Below are 18,317 nucleotides of genomic sequence, written 5' to 3' on the forward strand. Positions count from 1 at the left end.
TGACTGGAGAAGACAGGAAAGGATAGTTTTAGACTTAAGTAAGTATATAGGTTGATAGACAAGGACTGAGGTAGGTCGCCTTTCTGACGGCTTAAATATTTTTTTGTGAAGTAGGAGTGTATTCATCTGCTCAGAGAGAAGGAGAAGTGGGATTTAAGAGGGGGTTAAAATCTGCAATGGCCAGTGGAGAATGAGAGCGAGAGCTGGTGGGGAAGCAGAAAAGGATTGCCAGGCAGCACCGAGGGTCCATTTGAAGTCGGAAACCATAAATTTAGAGCGGCACCCATGATTTATAGTGACACCAATCGGTGTGGATTTCCAGCTGTGATTAGCAACCAGAGATGAGTGATAACTGGATTCATCTGCACTTGGAGTTTTGCCAGAAGTTGAGTTGGGGGAACTTTGGGGCAAGAGTATGGGTAAAGAGAGGTTGTAGTGACAAGAAATACTATCTGTCCTGGGTAGGGAAGGAAGTAAAGACAGGAGGGGCTGATAGGGAAGAATAAAGGTTGGTGTTACGGTCCAGCAAGGCAACCTCAAGTCCATCTCTAAGGAGTGAATTTCACAATGCTCTGTATAGGCCTTGCTCCTTAGTCCTCTCCATGCTTTGGTATCTTTCAATCCATTCCTAATCAAGTACACACACCCCAATTACCTTAACAACTCACATCCCATAAAGAGCTGGAAAGGGAAAGGGATCAGTAAAGACTGGGCATGGAGGCTCCATATCTGATCCTTCCTCAGTCTTTCAGTAAATGAAACCAGCACCCACTCAATTGCTCAAGTCAAAGTCATTCTTGACTCCTTTATTTCCCACTCTGTCACTGAATCCATTACCAAATTCTATTGGGTCCATTTGCCAATATGTCTCTATATGTCTATTTCTCTCTACCTGCACTGCCATCATCGGGGTCCCAAGCCACCATTATTTCCCACCTGCACCTCAGAAATAGGCTCCCCACTGTTCTCTTTGCTTTACCTGTTGCCCCCACAAATTTACTGCTCACACAGTAGCCAGGGTGCTCTCTTAGGAATATGTCAGATCATATGTAGGTATTCTTCTGCCTAAAACTTCTTCAAAGGCTTCCCATTGCTCTCAGAATGAAATCAAATTCCTTACTAGTGAATCCAGGCCAAGGAATCACATGAAAATCTCTTTCAATGAGAGGGAACAGAGAACAGAGTGAATACAAATACTGCAAGGCCAGTGTGGGTTAGAGAGGAAGGTGTCAAGGGCGTGAGGGATGTTCCATGAGGCAGGAGAGATAGGCAGGGGCTAGACCCCCAGGGCCTTAGAGGTTATGGTGATGAGAAGGTGAGAGAGTCCCCCTTTGAAAAGATCATTCTAGCTGCCATGTGGAGACCAGACAGAGGGGAGGCAAGAATGACTGCAGTTAGATCAGTTACAGAGATGTTATAATACTCAGGCAGGAGTTGATGGCAGCTTGGACCAGCTGGTGTTGTAGATGGAGAAAAGCAAATGGTGTTGAGAGATATTTTAGGAGATAAAACAAAGCGTTTGGAGCATCCATCCTCCCCTCGGCTCCTGTACTTGCTGGCTAGTACCAACTCAGTATTCTGAGGTCAACTTCCACCTTCTCAGAGGGTCTTTCCCTGACATCTGCAAGGTTACAAAGAAGCCCGGTAAATGTCTGTGGAACTGACATGATAAAAAATATTCTTGTAAGGATGGTAGAGACCTGATCATTATATGGACTAAAGGAAAAGATCGAGTAGAGGGGGAAAGGTTAAAAATATCAAAGAGAAGAGGTAATTGGTGGAGTGAGGTTCCCAAGCAGGAGAGAAACAGGAGGGGTTCCCAAGCAGGAGTGGGCTGGGATTACACTGGCAACAGTGATTCCATGCTGGTGACTAGACCTGTGGGTGACCAGCTTTTCCTTATTTTAAGCCCTTTTTGAATTTCAAAATATCTCCTGGATTTCCAAATGTAGCTATACTTTTAATATCCATTGATTGAGAAAATAGATAGTGGCAAAGAGTAATGTGAGTTCAAAAAAATCTTTTAAATGAGTTTTCTCTTTGTTAATCACAATTTTATCCACAGTCCTTTGAAATAGCACACAAGGTGTTCCCACTGTGGTGCGGGTGAAACGAATCCGACTAGGAACTATGAAGCTGCATAGTTTGATGCAGGTTTGATCCCTGGCTTCGCTCAGTGGGTTAAGGCTCTGGCATTTCCGTAAGCTGTGGTGTAGGTCACAGATGTGACTCTGATTCGAACCCTAGCCTGGGAACTTCCACATGCCACAGGTGTGGCCCTAAAAAAAGAAAAAAAGCCAAAAAAAGTAGTATACACATATGTGGAATGATTTCCTTCTAGAAAATGCCTAGTGCAATAAAACTTTGCATATCTAAATGCTTTCTGTCCCAGGTCTGGAGTCTACAGGTTGAGAATCAAGATCTAGTCTAGACCATCTTCTAATAGGCCTTGATACCATCTGTCACTGTCTGCCCTCCTCCTAGACTGGGGCATCCTCAGGGAGAGAAGTTTTGCCTTTTTTAAATCCCCTGCATCTAGCATAAGACAGAAGACAAAACAGCTTTTAGAAAATTATAACTGAATGAAAATAGAATTATTTACACAATGATTTTATTATTAATGTGAGATACCCAGATAGTCTCACATATCCTATTTCTTTCTTTTTTTTTTTTAAGTCCTAATTTCTTGCCCCCTAGTGATTAAGATGATTCAAATTCAACCCATTTCCTTAGGGTCCACGTCTTTGGATTTCTGTCTATTTAAGCTGCGGGAGCCTGCTCTGGCTCAGGTTCATTTTTCTGTTTCTAGACAGTCTTCAGTAATGCATCATCTTAGTAAAGTGCCTGGCTCGTTCCACGGAGTAAAATGTACTAAATGTGCAGGCACATCCTGTCCTTTAGATGTTCCAGCTCAAAACTCAAATTTCTGCATTTGCACATGCTTATTTGGCCAAATGTATCTTGTAGGATTAGTTTAAGCCACTGCACACAGCTGACTTTTTATTTTGAACATTAATGTACAAATCTGAAGGGGAAGAATCACCTGGCCTTACATGAATGAAATAAAGAGGCATTTCAGTGCTTGGCAGTTTAATTGGATCCTTTTGATGAGAAAAGCCAACAGAGACACTAAATCCCAGGATGTGATTCTTCAGCTTCAGGCTGTCCTTGGAATAATAGAGAGAAAGCTGGCGGTGTGAACTCCTGGGGGCCCTACTCACCAGGAGCAAACTGACAAATGGATTTGAAAGTTCAATTGAAGAGTCACCTGCCATTTCACAGGTAGACCCATCTTAGCATCAAGTGTGGTTCTTCCAGCCCCCAATTTGAAGTGGGGAAAATGTCCCACAAGGGTGGTAGACAATGACAGTTCTTGCTTGGGAGGAGGGAAAGCCTTGAAACAAATGTAACACACACACACACACACACACACACACACACAGATGCTATATGGCTGGAGCCCAAACACTACTCATGGAGACTCCTGGTCTGATTGGCAAAATCCCCTCTATCCTCAGCCTCTTCTCCCCAAATCCCATCCACCTCCTGTCTCTGTGAAAACATGGTTGTTCCCTGGCCATATCACTGCTCAGACAGCCTCTCAGGTGGAAACTCTATCTTCAGGTTTGTATTTCCAAATGCCTCAGGACCAGGAATGAAAGCCTGGTTGTTCTCCTTACTCCTCATGGCTGCTTCCTGACCATATCTCTTTTTTCAAAAGCCACTGTTCCTTTGAGACTCAGCTCCCCTCATACATACACCTCCTTTGCTGCCACCCATGGCCTGGTCAGCACCTCCATTCCCTAAAGACTTTGTCCCTGGTTCTTCAGCTTCCTTTAAGTCTTGTTTATGAGCACCCAAAGGTCTGCGTAAATACCCATCAAATACCCCATTGCTGTTGGCTGAACTGTGCCTCTAAAGTTCGTATGTTGAAGTCCTAACCCCTAGAACCTCAGAATATGACTATATTTAAAGACTGTTAAAAACGTATTGGTACCACTTGCTAAAGAACATCAAGGCAGACTATCAGGAGATGATTGAAATAGGTATAGGGGCTGCTCTACTGGGGTTTTGCAGTAGGGGAGAGCTATGAATACAACAAGGGAAAGTGAGGATTTTCTAGCCAAGGATCCAGAAAGAGGGGGTGGTGTTGGTGGATGGAAAATTACTAAGATGAAGCATCAGGGGTAAAGTGAGATTCTGGCTAAACTGATCTAACAATAGTCTTGCTGAAGTCATGCTGGGGTGATTAGACATCAGCTGGGACAGGGTGAAGGAGGAGGAATATGATCAGATATTGAGTGATTGGGATCAAAATAACTGCTGAAATTGGGCAATGCTGTGTGGTAAACACGAAAACCCAAAAGGCAGGACCTATTTGAGAAGACAGTTCAGAGGGTCCTTACTAGCATTTGGAGGGCCTTTAATGAGGTAATCAAGGTAAGATGAAGACAGGTGGGTGGGCCCTGATCCAGGATGACTGGGGTCCTTACAAGAATAGATTAAGGTGCATATACACACAAAGGCTGTGGGACGACCCTCTGTGTAGACAGTGAGAGGACAGCCACCTGCAAGCCGAGGAGAGAGGTCTTAGAAGAAACCAAACCTTTATGTTGTTTTTTCTGGCCTCCAAAAATACCAAGAAAATAAATTTCTGCTTAGTCATCCTATTGGTGGTATTTTTGTTATGGTAGCTCTAGCAAACTAAAAACCCATCTTTGGGAGTTTGGGGGCCTCCTTATCCTCCAATGACACTTTCTTCCACTCTAAAAGTGATGCCCGAGGCTTTCCTCTGGATTCTAAAATATCACCCCAAGCGGTACTGCTACCTCCAAAATAATTCCAGCACACTGCCCTCTGACTACAACTTACATTCGCTTTTTCCAATGCCCCCACTAATCCTTCTGATATCCAGTTATTGATCCCCACCTCCTCCAACACACACATGCTTTCCCACCTCATCAACTCCCCTTGGTCATCACTTCACTTCTTTTACCATTGAGATTCTGGGGTCCATTGCTATATCTACCCCCTCGCAAAGAGCCTCAACTCCCTGGCTCATCTCTTCATTTATCATACTCTCCTGAAAAACTCCAATTATGTATAAACTCAACCGTTGGTTTTCTCCCAAGCCTGCATCCAAGGAGGTTAAATACATCACACTTGCAAACTGATCAGCTTCTGATCAAAGTGATCAAAATGATACAAAGGTATCATTTTTTCTTTTGTCTTTTATCTTTTGTCTTTTTAGGGCCACACCCTCGGCATATGGAGGTTCCCAGGCTAGGGGTCTAATCAGAGCTACGTCTGCTGGCCTACGCCACAGCCACAGCAATGCCAGATCCGAGCTGTGTCTGTGACCTACACCACAGGTCACAGCGACGCTGGATCCTTAACCCAGTGAGTGAGGCCAGGGATTGAACCCACAACTTCATGGTTCCTTGTCAGATTTGTTTCCGCTGCACCATGACAGGAACTCCAAAGGTATGATTTTTTTAATTTCATCCTTTTATTCACTGAAAGAAAGAAATATCATACTGAACACAGCTGAATATCAGCCTGTTTGTAGGAAGACCCCCCATCAGTGATCAGCAATTCTACTCTCTAAGAAGTCTGCTTCATGCTTTCCCTCTTATACTCTCTATGCCCCAATTCTCTTGGCTCCCTTCACAGCAAATGTTCTAGAAATATAGGACCACATCTACACTGTACTTGCTCATCTCCCAGTTATTCTTTTCTTCTGTGCTGTCTGGGTTTAGCTGCCCCTCATCTAAGCATAACTGATTTTGTCAAGGTCACCAGCATCCTCCTTGTTACTAAATCCTTTAGACAATTTACTCCTCACTTTACTCTTACCAGACCTCGCAGCTTCTTTGGACACAGTTAATTATTTCCCTCTCCTCTAAACACTTTCTGTGACATCACTGTCTCCTGTTTTCCTCCCATTCCTCTGGCCGCTTCTCAGTCTTCTCACAGATGTTGGCTTCTCTGCGATGAGTCGGTCTGTGTGGTCTTCTCTGTGTTCATGAGGACATTCCTTGGGATCTTTGCTCTCTTCACCGTCCTGCACTCTCATCTATTTCCAAAGCTTTCAGTGTCATTACATGCTGAGGACTCCCTGATCTGTATCCCCAGATGAAACTCTCCTCTGACTTCCACATGCACCTCATTGACCAATGACCTCATTGGCCTCTCCATTTGATTCTTGGAGCCAGTGTGTCCAAACATCCCTGGGCTCCTCTTTCCCCATGCATGAACTTCTAATCTTTCCCACCTTTGCAAATGGCACCACCTTATATTCAATTTCTCAAGTTCAGAAACCTGGATACCATCCTTGCTTCTCTGTCTCCTTTAATTCCTTCCTCCACATCCAATCCTTTATCCAGTGTAAATATTTCCATCTGCATGTGGCTTGGAACAATAGACTTCCCTTTCTCTAGTGCTGCTACTGATACCTCCTAGTCCCAGTAACTTTCATTTCTTACCAAGACCACTGCACCAGCCTCTTCTAACTTCCCTAATATGGCTCTTGGCTGTTTCAATTTTTCCCCCCACAGCAGCAAAAGTCAAAATGGTATTTCCCAGCTTAACACCCCTGGTAGCTTTAAATAAAATGTATACTCCTTATTTTGGCTTAACTGGGACTGCATGATCTGGACCATATCTGGTTCAACGGTTTTCTCATTCCATTCTTATCTCATCAACTCTTCCAGTCCTGCTGATATTTTACCTTCTCAAACCGAACAAGCATTTTTTACAATCAGGCTTTACAGATGCTGGTCTATCTTTGACATTCTCGCCATCACTACACACGGCTGGCTCCTTTTTATTTGATGTTTTATATATTTTTTAATTTTCTTATTTTAAAATAAAATTTGTATATGCATTCAATAAATAAACATAAGTTGTGTAGTTTTGACAAATGCATACATCTGCGTTATTTGCTTTGCTATCGGAAAGTTCCTTCATATCTTCTCCCAGTCAATTCCCACCCCCAACTCCTGTTCTGATTTTTCACTACTGGTTTTGTCTGTTTTAGAACTTCATGTACATGGAATAATGTAATATGAAAAATTTAGTGTCTGGCTTCTTTTGCTCAATGTAATAATACCTGTGCTATTTAACCATGTTGTATGTATCAATGGCATATCGTTTTACTGTTGATTCCTAATCCCTTGTATGAATCTATCAAGTTTTTAAAGCCTGTTCTTATACTGATGTACATTTGGGTTGTTTCTGGGTATTGCTTATTTAGAATAAAGTTGCCACGAACAACTTTTTGAATGGGCATTCCTTTTATTTCTTGGGTAAATATCTGGGACTGAAATTAGTGACCCACAGCCTTAACCTGACAAGAAACTGCCAGAACTTCTTCCAAAGTAGATGTGCTGCTTTTATATCCCACAAACAATATATGAGGGTTCTGGTTGCTCCATCTTTAGTAATATTTTGTTGTCAGCCTTTGGAATGTTTGTTGTTCTGATGCATATGTTGTAGCATGTATTAGATGTTAGACATTTTGTTACTGTCCCACAGGTCCCTGAGGCTCTGTTCACTATTTTTAACCTCCTTTCTTCCTGTTGTTTGGATTAAATCATTGCTATTGATCTATTTTCAAATTCACTCTTTCCTTTGTCATCTCCATTCTTCTATTGAGCTGGTCATCCATCCAATGAGTTTTTCATTTGTTACTGTTTTCCAGTTCAATTTAAAAACATTTTTTTTTTGCTGAGACTTTTTATTTTCCTACATGTTTCAAGAGTTTTTAACTTGCTGTTGGAATGTTTTAATGAGAGCTACTTTTAGTCTTTTTCAGATAATTCCAACATCTGTGCCATCCTGATGTTGGTACCTGTTGATCGTGTTTTATGATGAAAGTTGTTTCCTGCTTCATTGTATGGTGAGTAATTTTTGGCTTTTTGTTTTCATTTTTTTTTTGTCTTTTTGGGGCCATACCCGCGGTATATGGAGGTTCCCAGGCTAGGGGTTGAATCAGAGCTGTTGCTGCTGGCCTACGCCACAGCCACAGCAATGCAAGATCCAAGCCACGTCTGCAACCTACACCACAGCTCACGGCAACTTCAGATCCTTAACCCACTGAGCAAGGCCAGGGATCAAACTCTCATCCTCATGGATACTAGTCAGGCTCATTAACCGCTGAGCCACAATGGGATCTCCAGTGAGTAATTTTTGGATTGTATTCTAGACATTTTGAATATTATGTTAAGAGACTGAGTCTTATTTAAATCCTATGCAGATGTTGATACTGTTAGTTTAGCCAACAATCAACCAGGTGAGCAATAGGCTTCAAATTCAGGCTTTCTGTGGATTCTTCTTTCAATGAGAGTTCAACTTTCAAAACTCTCAGTGCTATTTTAAGCTTTCTTCATGTGCACCACCTAGAGACTAGTCTTGGGTCTGGATGTTGGGCTATAGGTTAGTTTAATTTTCAGATTCTTTAATATGCCACTTAGGATTGGATTCATACACATGTAGCTTGAGGGTAAGCCCAGGAGTTCAAAAAATTTTTATGTCTTCCATTTCTAAAATTTAGTCATTTCAAAAGTGTCATATAAATTGAATCATAGGATGCAAGCTTTTGTGATTGGCTTTCCTTACTCAGCATAACTCCCTGGAGATTTTCAAGTAACTTCTTGTATGTATTAATAGTTTACTCCTTTTTATCTGAGTAATATGGTATAATATGTATATAGCACAATTCGTTGAACCATTCACTTGTTGGAGAACATTGGGATTCCAGTCTTTGGCTATTACAAATAAAGGTGCTATGAACATTCATGTATAGCTTTTAGGTGAACATAAAATTTCATTTCTCTGTGATAAATGCTGAAGAGTACAATTGCATGTTTAGATTTTAAAGAAACTGTCATACTGTTTTCAAGATGACTGCAATATTTTATATTCCTTCTATCAATGTATGAGTACTCTTTTCTCTGCTTCCTTGCCAGCATTTGGTGTTGCCATTATTATTTTTTAAAAATGTATCCATTCTGATAGGTGTACTCTGATAGCTCATGTGTTTTTCTTTTTCTTTTCATCTTTTTAGGGACGCAGCTGCGGCATATGGAAGTTCCCAGGCTAGGGTCGAATCAGAGCTGTAGCCGCTGGCCTATACCACAGCCGCAGCAACGCCAGATCCAAGCAAGTCTTCGACCTACACCACAGCTCATGGCAACACCAGATCTTTAACCCACTGAGCAAGGCCAGGGTTTGAACCTGCATCCTCATGAATACTAGTGAGATTTGTTTCCCCTGAGCCGCGATGAGAACTCCTTCATGTCGTTTTAATTTGTATTTGTTTGATAGCTAATGATATTCAACATCTTTATTCTGTTTATTTCCCATCTGTAGTTTTTTATGATGAAATATCTTTTCTGTCTTGCATTCATTTTCTAATTGTATTTTTTTAATTGACTGTTGAGTTTTTAGAGTTCTTTATGTATTCCAAATGCTAGTTCTTCGTTTGATATATGTGTTGCCAATATTTTCTCCTAGTCTTATATTTTTATATTTTTCACCTGAACTCTCACAGAATGAAAGTTTTAATTTTGATTAGATTCAATTTATCTGGTTTTTACTTTTAGAAATCATGCTTTTTGTGTTGTGTCAAGAATCCTTTGCCTAGCCCCTAGTTCCTAAGAATATCCTCATATGTTTGTTAAAAGTTTTATAGCTTTACATATTTCATTTAAGTATATGATCCAGCTTGAGTTAATGTTTATTTAAAGTGTGAGACTTAGATTTAAAGTCACTTTCTTGTCTAGGCATGTACGATGTTTCCAGCATCATTTTGTTTTTATTCCCCTGATACTCTTATCTATCTCCTTTTGGGTTAAATATTTTTGGTATTCCATTTTGAGTACTCTCCTGGCTTTTTATCTATGTCTCTTTGCAATATTTTCTAGTGGTTGCCCTGGAAATTATAATATACATCTTTTACTTGTTAACAACTTCTTATGCTAACTTCTAGAAATGTTATAGATTTGCATTTTACATTTATGTCTATGATTCATTTAGAGTTAATTTTTGTGAAAGGTGTACAGTCTGTGTCTGGATTTATTTTTGGCATGTGGGTATCCAGTTGGTCCAGGGCTTTTTGTTGAGGAAACTATCTTTTCTCCATTGTATTGCCTTTGATCCTTCACCCCAGATCAACTGACTATATTTGCCCAGATTCATTTCTGGTCTCTCTTTTCTGTTCCATTGACCTATTTTCTATTCTTCTACTAATACCACACTGTCTTGTTTATTGTAGCTTTATATTAAGACTTGAATTAGGTAATGTCAGTCCTTCAACTTTGTTCTTGTCTCTCAATTTTGCGTTAGCTATTTTAGGTCTTTTGCCTCTCCATGTAATCTTTAGAATCAGTTTGTCTACATACACAAAATAACTTAGTGGAATTTTGGTTGGCATTGCATGGAATCCACACATCAAGCTTTGAAGAATAGACATCTTGATGACAGGGAGTCTTCCTTTCCATGAAGATGAATATCTTTCCATTTACTTAGATCTTCTTTTGTTCCTTTTACCAGGGCTTTTATCCTTTCCTCATATAGATCTTGTAACTATTTTGTTAGATTTATACAAAGATATTTCTCTTTTTTTGGTGATAATGTAAATGACGCTATGTTTTTAATTTCAAATCCCAGCTGTTCATTGCTTGTATAAATAAAAAGCAATTGACTTTTTTATGTTAACGCTGTACACTGAAACTTTGCTTTAACTACTTATTATTATGGGAGTTTTGTTGTTGTAGTTCATTTTCTGATATTTTCTTACACAGAAAATCATGTCCTCTGTGAACAAAGAGAGCTTTTTATCCTCCTTCCCAGTCTGTATACACTTTATTTTCTTCATCTTACTGCATTGAATAGGACTTCCAGGATGATGCTGAAAATGAATGCTAAGAGGGGACATTTTTGCTTTGTTTCTGATGTTAACAGGAAAAAATGTAGTTTCTCACTGTTAAGTGTGATATTAGCTGTAGGTTTTTCAAAGTTCTTTATCAAGCTGAAGAAGTTTCCCTCCATTTCTAGTTTTCTCAGCGTATTTATCATGAATGGGTTTTGGAATTTGTCAAATGTTATATCTGCATCTATTGATATGATCATAGGATTTTTTTTTCTTTAGCCTATTGATGTGCTACATAACAGCAATTATTTCATCCAGATAGTTTTTAATAGTGTTATCACTAGTTGTACATATACTCACACATGCACACATGTGTGTTTATTTTTTATTCTCTATCTTCTCCTCTAAACTGTAAACTTGAGCACTTAGCATATTATATTTTCAATGAACACTAGTTAAATGAATGAATTACACCCCCTTATATATTTATTTGTATGTGTCAAGAAGCTATGAGAGGAGGATTGCAGTTTATTGAACTTCAGGTACAGGAAAGAGATGCAAAAACACCGAGGGGAGAGATGCTATGATATCTGCTTCTCGCTCGTTCCAGATGCTAAGTTTAAGCCTCACTGGTTAGAGGGCTGAAGCTAACGGCTGATTGAGTTGTTTTGTTGAGTGCTATCATGGACTCAAGGAACAAGCAGACGTGCTTTGGGCCCAGGTGACAGAGTGTGACAGAGGTGTAGTGAAGACTGTGATCATGTTATATAAATGTTGTAATCCAGCAGGTGGGCCCTCGGAGCTATGGTAATTTGAGCATTAAACAAGACCTCCTTTGCCTCTGCAGTCTGTACTGGAGGTTTATACAACGTACAAAAGAAAGAGCTCTGCTTGATATGCCTTAAAATATGCCTATATTTTTAAGAAATCCAACCTGTTTCCTTTCAGAGCATCTTATCTTTCTGAGTCCTATAGTCTCTGGAAACATTAATTCCATTTGACTAGTTTTTCAGTTTCAGATGTATCATCTAACACTACAACTGGCTGGAAGATCCTGTTTTTGGATTCCATGTGCTGGGACACAGGTTTGATTCTGGCCCAGCACAGTAGGTTAAGGATCCTGCGTCACCACAGCTACGGTATAGGTGGCAAGTGCAGCTCTGATCTGACCCTGGCCCAGGAACTCCATATGCTGCAGGATGGACAAAAAAGAAAAACAAGCAAAAAGAATCTTAGAATTCCTTTGGGAAGTTACCCTTCTTCCACTCTTAAGTTCTTGGTGTTTGGGAAGGACTGGGCCCTGCCAGCTCTCAGGGAGGGCCCTAAGCAACTTAAGCCAATAAGTGTATAGGCTAACTTTGGTCACCAGGATTGGTACAAGTATGCTCAAGTAACCTAATGGACCAAAAAGTGTCAGATCCAGGATTTGTATACTCTGTTGAGAAAGAAGCTCTCTCTTCCTGCTGGGTTGATATTGCAGTAGATAAAAGATCTGGTGCAGCCATAGTTTTCTTATGCCTAGAAAGGAGGAACCTATCAAAGACAACATTGGGGAGAGCAAGGCTGGAGCAGGAGATAGAAAATTGTGCTGGTGACATTACCAGTGCATAAGCCATGCCTTAAAATAATCCTATCCCCCCTGAACTTTTCAGTTTTGTGATCCACTTAATTCCCTTTCAGTTTAAGTCACGTTAGATTGAGTTTTCTGTGATCTTCAGCCCCCCCCAAATCCCGAACAATACACTAGTCATGTTTTTTTTTAAAATGTTGTTTTTAAACACCTCCAGAAAAAGTTTCCCTACTTGCTTTATCCTCTGTTGTGTGCCAGCATTGGTGCTGGCCATGGTCCTTGACTCTGATTTTCCTGTGCACATTGGAGTTATAGCTCTTTGATGGGCCTTTTGATTTTAATGTCCTCTGATGGGAATGCCTAATCCTGATGCTATAATCCCACAGCCCACACACAATTCTGTCTCCTGAGTCACTGACTCTATCTTATTTATTTTGTTTTATTTTGTTGTCTTTTTGCCTTTTTCAGGGCCACTCCCGTGGCATATGGATGTTCCCAGGCTAGGGGTCTAATCAGAGCTGTAGCCACTGGCCTATGCCAGAGTCACAGCAATGCGGGATCTGAGCCACGTCTGCGACCCACACCACAGCTGACAGCAACGCCGGATCCTTAACCCACTGAGCAAGGCTAGGGATCAAACCTGCAACCTCATGGTTTCTAGTCGCATTTGTTAACCACTGTGCCACGACGGGAACTCCCACCTACTCTATCTTAAAGCGGATTCCAGACTCTGGTGTCTAACCTTGCACTTCCTAGATTCCTTTTCTGGAACAACTTTATTCAAATTATTAGAACTAATTCAGAACTATGTACAGGAATAATTTTACACTGATTTCTGGGTGGTCAGAACTATGCAAACAACTCCAAGCAACTTTCTCCAGAAGGAACGTGAGAGAAAAGGAGAGAGGACAAGGGTGCATGTTCTAATAGGATGCTTATACTTCTTTCAGGAGATGTGATGGAGATTGTCTGAGAGTCAGGAGATTGTCTGAGAGTCACATTCATCAGTTCTATCCCAACTTCTAATATTAGCTGAAAATCTGGATGTTCACATATGTTGATAAAAACCCAATGAATTATCACAAAACTAGCATCTCAGGGTGTCTGTTCCTACTGCATAGACATTCAAATTCTTGAAAGTATCTGGAAGCAGAGGCGCCACCAAGGAAATAGCACTTCATCCTTTTGGATTATCCTGCAAGACAGAAAGAACCGTGAATTATCTTTTCTCGCTTTATAGGTGAAAGTAGTGGAGGCTGAGAATCATGGGAGCACAAAATGTGTCAGAGCCTGAAGGGCCTAAAATTAGCTAAACTTGCTTTGAAATTTATAGTTAAAGGAATCAAGATCCAGAGATGTCAAATGACTTACCTACAGTCACATAGTCACTTAGTGGCAGAGTCAGGATTAAGATTTGGGTCTCCTTGCTTTCAAAGCAGTGCTCTTTTGATCATCTTCCTCTGGGGCTTTATAATTAAAAGTAGAATTACCTCAGGGTTCTGTATGGACATTTGACTTTTAAAAAGATGAAAGATCAGGGAAAGTTCATATTTAGTCCTTCATGCAAGGAAGTATATCTTTTAGCTATTTTAAGGTAACAGACTACCTCAAATTTAGGACTTTAAGCAACAATCATTTATTATAACTGACAGGTCCATGGATTGGCTAGACATCTCTTCTGGTCTGAGCTGGGTCAGACCACTTGCTAAAATTGTCAGTCATGTATCTGCTGTCTGATGTGGACTGACTTGTCTAGAAGGGGCTCAGCTAAGATGGCTCATTTCTGCTCTATGTGGTCCTGGGCTTGTTCACATAGCAGATGGGCAAGGTTCCAAGAAAGAGAATGGGAGTGTTCAAGACTTCTTAAGATGTAGGTTTGGAAGCAGTGTTATCTGACTTTCATCACTTTCCATTGACTAAAGCAGTTCATAAGTCCAGCCCAGATTCATGGCCAGATTCTGCTTCTAGATGGGAAAAGTGCAAATTCACATTTCAGGAGGTATGGTTGCAGGGTGGGAAATAAGTATGGACTTGCAACCAACTCACCATGGGGCATATTGTTGCCTCTTCTTTCCAAAAAAGGCTTAAGCCATCCTCATTCTTAGCATAAATATATCGGGTGTTTAATGCATACATATTAAGTGAGTTTTGCCAACTCGCTAAGCAGGACAAAGGAGTACGTGTGGATGGGTTTATGATGTGTATGTGTCTCTCGTGTGTGTGTGTGTGTGTGTGTATGTGTGTGTGTATACATGTACAGGTGTTAATTTATGTTCTTCTAAGGCTCTTGAAATACAGGCTTCTGCAAGTATGCATTGCAAAGACAGTTCATTTCAGGACCAAGGAGAGCAGCCTAAACCGAATGCAGATAACGTCAGGCCCACAGCAGAGCCCATCTTAAGTGTCAGACCATAAATTCCTGGTAGAAAGAGCACACTGGGTGATAGTTTTCATCTTCTGACATCAGAAAACATGCAACTTCATCTGCACACACACACACACACACACACACACACACACACACAAATATTTCCTAGAAAACCAGAGAACCATCTCAAATGTTTCCAGAGAACCAGGAAAGGGAGATCAGCTTTGTACATGAGGGTTCATGGTCACCACCACTTCTAACATTCCAGTGTGGGGGTTTTGGGTTTTTGTTTTTTTGTTTTTTGTTTTTTGTCTTTTTTGTCTTTCTAGGGCCGCACCCATGGCATATGGATGTTCCCAGGCTAGGGGTCTAATTGGAGCTGTTGCTGCCAGCCTACACCACAGCCATAGCAATGGCAAATCTGAGCCGAGTCTTTGACCTATACCACAGCTCATGGCAATGCTGGATCCTTAACCCACTGAGCAAGGCCAGAGATTGAACCCGCAATCTCTGGGTTCCTTGTCGGATTCGTTTCTGCTGTGCCACAGCAGAAACTCCATTCCAGTATGTTCTGACCTATCCTAGCTTTGTGGCCTCAGAGTGGTCAAAGTCTATGTCCCTTAGCTCAGCCACACTGAGGTTACAGGCTTCCCCACAACTAATATTTACTGACTAGCACTGAGTACCAGGCACTTGGCTAGGTTCTGGGTATATAGAATGAAAATAACAGTCATGACCCCTGCTCTTATACCATTCATGGTCTAGTAGGAAAGGAGACAATACACAAAGAAATGTTCCAATACATAAATACATTATAAATTGTGATAGGTGATATGAAGAGAAACAACAGGGAGAACAAGAAGGAGCAGTCAGTGTAGATCAGGTGATTGGGAAAGCCCTCTTTGAAAAAGTGATGTTCCATCTGAGAGCTAGAAAAAGAAAAGGGGTCAACAATATAAAGGGAGAAGGAGGGGGCCATTCTAAGCAGAGGTAACAGCAGGTGCAAAGGTCCCGAGACAGGAAAAAGTGGAGTGCTTGAGCACCTGAAAGAAACTCAATGGAATTGAAGTTTAGCAAATAAAAGAGAAGTTCAAGGGAAGTGTAGAAACAGCAAAGGCCAAATTATGTATGATCTGGTACGCTACTTTGTGACGTTTGAATTTTATTATAAATACAATAGTAAAATAATGAAATGTTTTTTCAGATCTTCTCAAATCGGAGAAATTCAGATATGACCAACTTCATCTCCTGTTGAAAATTTCAGTTATGACCAACTTCATCTCCTTTTGAGAATTCCAAGGCTAAGAAATGCTGTAGGGAACCAAGAAGGAAACACCTCCTGTCCATCTTCTTTCCTCAAAGTGAAGAGCTTGCAGGCCAACTTCCTCATCCTTGGGACCAGCTCCAGGCATGTGTCAGAAGGAGCCAGCCTCTATGGACCAAGCTCTAAAACCAACTTCCTCATCCTTGGGACCAGCACCACACATGGGGCAGAAGGATCCAGCCTCTATGGACCAAGCTCTAAAACCAACTTCCTCATCCTCGGGACTAGCCCCAGACATGTGTCAGAAGGAGCCAGCCAGACTCTATGGACCAAGATCTAAAACCTTGCACTGCATGTTGTTCCCCTGCCAGGCCTGGTGGACTCTTTCTCTCAAAGATTTTTCTTCTCTTCTCTTCTCTTCTCTTCTCTTCTCTTCTCTTCTCTTCTCTTCTCTTCTCTTCTTTTCTCTTCTCTTCTCTTCTCTTCTCTTCTCAGTCACTAACAGCCCAGGACATGCTGCTTCTAGCCACCTCAGCCTCGGTCACAGTCATTCCACCCGTGTTCTCACCTCTTCCTGCCTGGCTTCTCGATTGCACCTCCTCTGACCAAGACTTTGGGCCCTTCAACCAGCACAAATCTGATTCTCCACTCTTTTACCCTCCCAGAGGTCCTACCCTTTTCTCTCCCTGTTTACTTGCTAAATGGTCAAGTGACTGTCTCTTGAGGGAAATCTTGTCTCTGTCATTGCTTTGAACCAATGGCTGCCAGTATTTAATCACCAGTAACTGCATTTTATTCTTGCTTCAACTCTTTCCGGCATCCTGATATGCTGAAAGACAGCTCCCAAATGTGCTGTATCTAATAACAATAGCTAACCTTTACGAACATTTTCTATATGCCAAGCATTGTCTTAAGTGCTTTCCACGAAATGCCTTATTTAATCTGTGTATAATACCATAATACAAGGCTGGCAGATTGCGTTTTCCAAAGGTTACCACAATATCTCCTGTTTCATAGGCTCTTCTTCCCACTCTCCCATTAGGAGGCAGAGTTTAATTCACTGCCCTTGGACCCGGCTGTCTCATGATTCTTTTGTAATCAATGGAGTGCAATTGAAGTGACTGAGTGATTTTCTGAGGCTCAGTCCCAAAAGGGGCGCAGCTTCCCCTTGTCAGTGAGACTCTCTTTTGGACCACTGAGTTGCCGTGTAAGGAGTCCACCCTGAGACTTAAGTGGGAGACACCATGTGTAAGTTCTCCAAGGGGGAGCCCAGCTGTGCTCACAGCCAATAGACATTACTTATGGCCAGCCTTGGAGCAAGCATCCTTTTTTTTTTTTTTTTGGCTTTTTAGGGTTGCACCCATGGCATATGCAAGTTCCCAGGCTAGGAGCTGCAGTTGCTGGCCTACACCACAGCCACAATCACACGGGATCTGAGCCATGCCTGCAACTTATACCACAGCTCACAGTAATGCCAGATCCTTAACCCAATGAGCGAGGCCAGGGATCCAACCAGCATCCTCATGGTTACTAGTTGGGTTCGTTACCACTGAGCCATGATGGGAACCCCCAGAGCAAGCATCTTGGATGTCCAGCTCCACTGAGCCTTCAGAAGACAGCAGCCCTAGATGATATCTGACTGCGATCATGAGAGTCTCTGGGCAGATCTGCCCAGCCTTGCCTTCCCCAAACTCCTGACCCAGAAATCTATGAGCAATTGTTTTAAACCAATACATTGCAGGATGGTTTGTTACAAAGCAGTAGTAACCAAAACTACTATAGGTTATTGCTATGGCTCTGATTTAAAGTTGAGGAATCTGGGACCAAACAAAGTAAATCCCTTGCTCAAGGTCAAAGAGCTAGTAAGCGGTTAGGACTGGAAACTTAGGTCTTTTGCACCACTTGGCCTGTGTGGTCAGCCTATATGCTGCCACTGTCCATTCCATCTATTTCCATTCCATCTATTAAGCAATTGTCTGGACAGCCTGGCTATGGAGATGATAGAAGGTTCTTAAGTTGCGGACCCCCTTCAGGGATGGATCCTAAGGCTGAGAGCTCCTGTTTGAGTTGCATACTAGGGATTGACTCTGGAGATTGCCCTCTGGTCTCTAAGGTGAACCCACATGCCATGGATGGTCTATGTACCATGCCCACAATGTCCTGTAAACTAGCAGGGGTATTCTTTTCCCCTTTCAGAAGGCAGCATAAACTGATTAAGAACAAATGGATTAAGAACATGGGC

The sequence above is a fragment of the Phacochoerus africanus genome, chromosome 8 (genome assembly GCF_016906955.1).
Source record: "Phacochoerus africanus isolate WHEZ1 chromosome 8, ROS_Pafr_v1, whole genome shotgun sequence".
Classification (NCBI taxonomy): domain Eukaryota; kingdom Metazoa; phylum Chordata; class Mammalia; order Artiodactyla; family Suidae; genus Phacochoerus; species Phacochoerus africanus.